The sequence below is a fragment of the Pinus tabuliformis genome, chromosome 9 (genome assembly GCF_031772625.1).
Source record: "Pinus tabuliformis cultivar Carrire ecotype Pingquan chromosome 9, CPIR1, whole genome shotgun sequence".
Classification (NCBI taxonomy): Eukaryota; Viridiplantae; Streptophyta; class Pinopsida; order Pinales; family Pinaceae; genus Pinus; species Pinus tabuliformis.
The window spans coordinates 1,223,642,175-1,223,648,579 of NC_142307.1; the positions used below are offsets into that span (position 1 = coordinate 1,223,642,175).

Here is a 6,405-nt window from a genome sequence, read left to right on the forward strand (position 1 = left end):
GGTATGTTGAAGGATGGAGGAAGACAACATGCGGGAAGAAGATACCTTCCATGGTTCTTGTCATACTAAAAATCAAGGTATGTTGAAGGATGGAGGAAGACAACATGCGGGAAGAAGATACCTTCCATGGTTCTAAGAAAGTGGAGGAAATGAAGTAACAATAAAATAAAGAAAAAGTAATATACATCAAACTGGTGTATCAAATGTTTTTGTTTGTGGGACAAGGGACTAGCTTAGCCTCCAATTTCCAATTTGATATGGTAAAGTCTATGAATGTGTACATACTCAGGTATGTTGAAGGATGGAGGAAGACAACATGCGGGAAGAAGATACCTTCCATGGTTCTAAGAAAGTGGAGGAAATGAAGTAACAATAAAATAAAGAAAAAGTAATATACATCAAACTGGTGTATCAAATGTTTTTGTTTGTGGGACAAGGGACTAGCTTAGCCTCCAATTTCCAATTTGATATGGTAAAGTCTATGAAGGTGTACATACTCTACTAGCTCTAGATGTTAACTTGTAGCCTCTTACAATGAAACACATGGCCTAGCCTCCACCCATCAATTTAATATGCTAAAGTCTAAGCTTTAAATACTCTACTAGCTCTAGATTTGAACTTTTGAGTTAAGGAAACACATGTTCTCGACCATTAGGCCCACTAAAATAAAATAAAAACTAAGAAAATGGAGAAAGATTAAGAAAATTTAGATAAGGGTTATAGTTTGAATTAAAATGTAAAAAAATCACTTGAAACCTTCACCTCTCCTTGTCAAAATGAAAAACCAAGGATGTAGAAGGAAAGAGGAAGGACTCTCCTTGTCAAAATGAAAAACCAAGGATGTAGAAGGAAAGAGGAAGGAAACATGTGGGGGAAGACACCTTCCATTATTCTAAGAAATTGGACTAATTGGTGAATAAAGTTGGTGAGAAGAGAAACAAAGAAGTATTTGGGGTTTAAATGAAAATAAACAGTTAAATAAAGGTTATGAGAAAGGAGGTATTTCCTCTCCATTATTGTGCATTTCTTTATCAACAAGTATTAATATGAAACAAGTATTAATATGAATTTCCTCTTCTAGAGATAACCTTCCTAACCATTTTATCCACTCACCTACATACCTTCTATGTTATAAATCAATCTTATTTTTGGACTTTGAATGGGTAGATATTACATATGAGGGTAATTACAACAATTTTAATCTTCCTAACCACTTTATCCACTCACCTACATACCTTCTATGTTATAAAACAATCTTATTTTTGGACTTTGAATGGGTAGTTATTACATATGAAGGTAATTACAACCATTTTAATGTATTTTGAACTCTACTTACTTTTATCAACAAGTATTAATATGAATTTTGAATTTCCTCTTCTAGAGATAACCTTCCTAACCACTTTATCCACTCACCTACATACCTTCTATGTTATAAATCAATCTTATTTTTGGACTTTAAATGGGTAGTTATTACATATGAGGGTAATTACAACAATTTTAATGTATTTTGAACTCTACTTACTTTTAGTAAACTCTATCATTATATATTTTTATAACTTAATCTCTCTATATACATACTAGCTAGTTTAGGAATGCTAACTAGTTAACTAAGTGCAACCACAAAAAGACCGAAAACCTAGTTCAAGTTATTTTCTCTCGTGAAGAGTATATTTATTGTATTCATTTTTATTTAATGATATTAAATAAAAATTTCATGATTCATTGGTTTATATTATTCATTTTTTGTAATGATATTAAATCAAAGTTACATGATTCATTAGAATATCTTTATGGCTACTTAGTCAATTTTCATAATAATTTTATTTTCTCTTCTCTCATATTATAGTAGCTTGTCTAATATTTTTTTAGACTTAGATTCTACTTAAAATCAAATAGGTATCTATGTTTCCTTCTTTATATAGTAGGGGGTGGAAACTAGGGTCTCTTTTTAGCAATGAAACCCACACCCTTCTCTACCAGTAATTTACTCAACAATGTGGGTATTGTGTTGAAAACTATTTCAAGTACAACTTAGTGTAATACTCGTCTTCCGCTTCATCCAAGAAAACCCCTATTTCCTTTAGTACATTTTTACAATAATCTTCCTAGATTTTTATGAAGCACTTAAGATTGGTTATTTTAAAATCATTTTCCAAAAACACACAAATATTTTTCTTTAGGGTTTTATTTATACTTTGGAAAACACACAAACACTTTTCTTTAGGGTTTTATTTATACTTTGAATTCAACAAATACTTTTCTTTAGGGTTTTATTTATACTTTGAATTCAACAACTTCTTGATGGATTTTGGGATTTATTTAACAAATTTCTTATGTATGTAAATAATCCTACCCTTGTTTATGTTAGAGTTGGATTATTTTGTTTTGTTTGCATGATTCATAATGTAATTCTTAATTTTTTTTTGTTTCACCACTTTTTGGTATATATGTCTGTGCATGTGTTTTATTTTCATTCCAATATGAATTCACTTGGAATATCCAATAATCAAATCAATGTTGTATTTTAGGAAAATATAAAATATTTTTGGAAAATTCTTAAATGTAAACATGTAATAAAAAATTGCTTAAAAAGCTATGCAATTAATACACTTTGAAACAAGCAAAATCCAACACATATTATATAATGTCTAGTCACATAGATGGTAGAAGAGAAATGTTCTAAATCAAAATAGTATATTAATGCAGTGATAGTCTATCATAAGGTTAAATATAGAACCAATACAAACACTATGAGTAGATATTACAATCACAAAATGATTAAAAATTTAATAATTAACAAATTAACTAGATTTTTTTGTGGTTGACATATAATCTTCCTTAGTGTCATCAATATCCACAACATAATTTCCATTGAAACAAAAACATCAACCTCATCTTATTGTTGATGGAGATAACATGGTGTTTACATCAACAACAAAGCCTTATCAATAAATAATTTACATGATTAATGTTGACAACTACTTATTTTTTTAATCCAATTTAATGTTGAAGTCTACTCTCTCTATGAAATAGCCATTGATCCCAAGAAATATTACAAGGGGATTGCATATATGAATTAAATATTACAAGGGGATTGCATATATGAATTAGTTTCAGGGAGTTCATTTATAAAAATAAGGTATAAGCATATTAAACATCCCCGTTTTGAAAATTTTTAAAGTAAGAATGCCTATGATTAGATATATAAATTCACATTTAGTTTTGTTATCATGACCATTGGCTTGCCCTAGAATCATGTAATGTCCCCAGAAAGTAAGAAACAAACTAGATATTATTGTTATTATTTGTTTCAAGTGATTAATGTTGTTAATTATTAAAGAAATGAAATGGACAAACTAGATATTATTGTTATTATTTGTTTGAAGTGATTAATGTCGTTAATTATTAAAGAAATAAAATGGTTTGAATATTAACCGACCTTGTAACTTCTCATAACAAGGAAGTTAGGAAAGGCACTTGCCAGAAACCCTAACTACCTCCCCTAGTTGTGAATGCTTCAAAGAAAAGGGAATGCGGGGAAGAAAAAATGGTCTTGAAGGGTCAGATGGTAGATGAGCCAAGTCTGGTGATGACCAGATGGTAGATGAGCTAGTCTGGTGATGACCAGATAGCAACAACACTTAGTGCAAAGACGTCACTAGATAGTGATAACTACCTCCCCTAGTTGTGAATGCTTCAAAGAAAAGGGAATGCGGGGAAGAAAAAATGGTCCTGAAGGGTCAGATGGTAGATGAGCTAAGTCTGGTGATGACCAGATGGTAGATGAGCTAGTCTGGTGATGACTAGATAGCAACAACACTTAGTGCAAAGACGTCACTAGATAGTGACAACACTTAGTGCAAGTCTAAAGATAATGGTAGCAACAGCACTTAGTGCAAAGACGTCACTAGATAGTGATAACTACCTCCCCTAGTTGTGAATGCTTCAAAGAAAAGGGAATGCGGGGAAGAAAAAATGGTCCTGAAGGGTCAGATGGTAGATGAGCTAAGTCTGGTGATGACCAGATGGTAGATGAGCTAGTCTGGTGATGACCAGATAGCAACAGCACTTAGTGCAAAGACGTCACTAGATAGTGATAGCACTTAGTGCAAGTCTAAAGACAATGGTCTTGTAAGTAAGCTTTGGGAGAGACTTGGACCTGACAACAAGTCTCAGTAAGCTTTGGGAGAGATTTGGGAGAGACTTGGACCTGACAACAAGTCTCATGGTTGGGAGGAAGGAATGAAATACTGCAAGTAATACAAGTAACATCTTCAGTTGAATTATAATCTTAACACGGAACATGTAAGTAACCACTCTAGAATAATCTTTATTCTGCTGACACAAACTGTTGATTCTGGTAATGAATAATTGCAAATAGTAATGTAGAGGAGTAAATTTCATCCTACAAGACCCTGCGTATATTATGTGACTGATGATTATAAACTAAAAGTTGTAATGATTCTGTTAATTATAGTTAGTATTGTTCATGTGTAGTTTATACTTACAAAATATTGTGTATGATTTGTGACCTATGAAAGTAAACTGAATTGTAACAATTTTGTATTCACTGTAATTGAACCGAACAAGAACATGTGGAGTATGTAGGAGCATGGCATACCTAGATACAGTCTGATAGGCTAATTGAGACTATAATCCTTAAAAAAAAACAAGGAAAGGAGCGCTCTACAAGATGCCATCATACAATAGATTAAATATATGTAACTTAGAAACTAAATGAAAGAATTGAAATAAAACTTTCTCATATAGCGAAAGAAAACTATATATAATTCCTGTAGGAAATATTTAGAATTAACTATTCTATTACCATATAAACCCTTGCAATTTTCTGTTCATAACCTTGCCCGAGAACAACATTAAAAGTCCATAAGACTACTTGCTAATACAATAACTGGACGAGTATAAAAACGACAATACAACCACCCTACTAGGTGGGACTTCTTAAGATATAGAAATATAGGAAAAATAATCACAGAGACTATAATGAAGTCAAGAAATTTCATCGAACAGCCTGGTTCCAAATCAAGGAGGGTTTCATCCCTTCAATGTTATTTAACAAAAAACCTAGTTCAAAGCAAAGAATCGGAAACCAATTACTAAGCAGATAATAGACTAGCACAGAATCTGCGTATGAATAAGAGATTCATTCCAATACAACAATTATATCCATGCCCACTGACAACCAGGCTCTAGGAAGGCAGCCGAACACGAGGATGAGCAGACGAAAAAGGTTTATAACTCTATAAACAAAAAACTCCTTAAAACTTCTTAAATTAACCCAAAATACAACATAACAGAGTAGTCGCCTTTAAGGCTAGTCATTCTGGTCTTTTAAGGATGGATAAGGCTACAACTGGAGGTGTCACCACAACAAACCTAGACCTCATCTCAGATTTTCCAGAGCAAAGTAACCCTCAAACATTACAGAGTATAGAATGGGTAAAGAAAAAAAAGACAGAAATAACACCTGACGGTAATACCGAGTATTTTCTCATCACATCAGTCCTATTCAGAGCTCAGGCATAATCTCAAGAAATTGTATAAAACCTTCGCCGAAAATTCTAACTAGTGTTTTCAAGAGAAATAGGGACCATGAGAGTATTTCCATCTAACCGAAGCACCAAACAATAAACCAAACGAGAAATGTCCATTGCTACAACAATCCTCAGGCAATAAATAATAGAGACTTTCCTATTAACTGTTCGACGGTGGAGTCGAGAAAGGGATCATGAAGCCTCCGAGGAAATGTTGAGTGAATCATGCATATCTTGGGAAAGCTTGCAACCAAACCAATAGCACAAGTAAGATTGATGCATGGCCATAAAACTTCAAAGGAATAAATCGAGAAGGACTGTAATCCTTAACCTCACCTGGGGTTTGCTGCACTCGCAAGGAGACCCAATCTGTAACGACCATGGCATACTTCAACCCTCTGCAAACCTGTGGAGATGGTAACCTAGAATGCAGAGCTGAACTCGCCCAAACAAAAAATGGCAGCAGTAAGCATGGAGTATCCGGGGCACGAAATGAGGCACTTCACCCATGAGGATACCAAAGAGGGACTCCGGAGCAAGCTCAATTGTTGGATCTCAGGCCTAGCCTCCTCCATAGACGTGGCGGTAGGAACGAGGGGGCGAGACAGTTGGAGGATGGATAAAGCCTACTCATGCCACGTTCCGTGGTCGAGCAAATCCATTAATGCCGAATTAAAGTGCAAGGCCCATATGTTTTACAACTAATCCCGGTGACTTACAACCATAGTATGGTAGAGTTTAACCCCGGAAACAAAATCAAACAAGCCATAGGTGTATACGTACATACTCTTTATAATCTTTGATTTTAAACATTAATCCCATCATTACATTAATGACTATGTTAATCAAG

At 33.7% G+C, this 6,405-nt stretch overlaps 1 long non-coding RNA gene across 1 annotated transcript; it reads right to left on the bottom strand.

Annotated features, from left to right (window-relative positions):
- Nucleotides 1-5,146: 5,146 nt before the first annotated feature.
- LOC149152944 (uncharacterized) lies at nucleotides 5,147-6,122 on the bottom strand. The gene is made up of 2 exons (XR_016263037.1): nucleotides 5,892-6,122; nucleotides 5,147-5,798 (listed from the first exon to the last, which is right to left on the bottom strand). It is a non-coding gene; the product is annotated as an uncharacterized LOC149152944 (long non-coding RNA).
- Nucleotides 6,123-6,405: the final 283 nt, after the last annotated feature.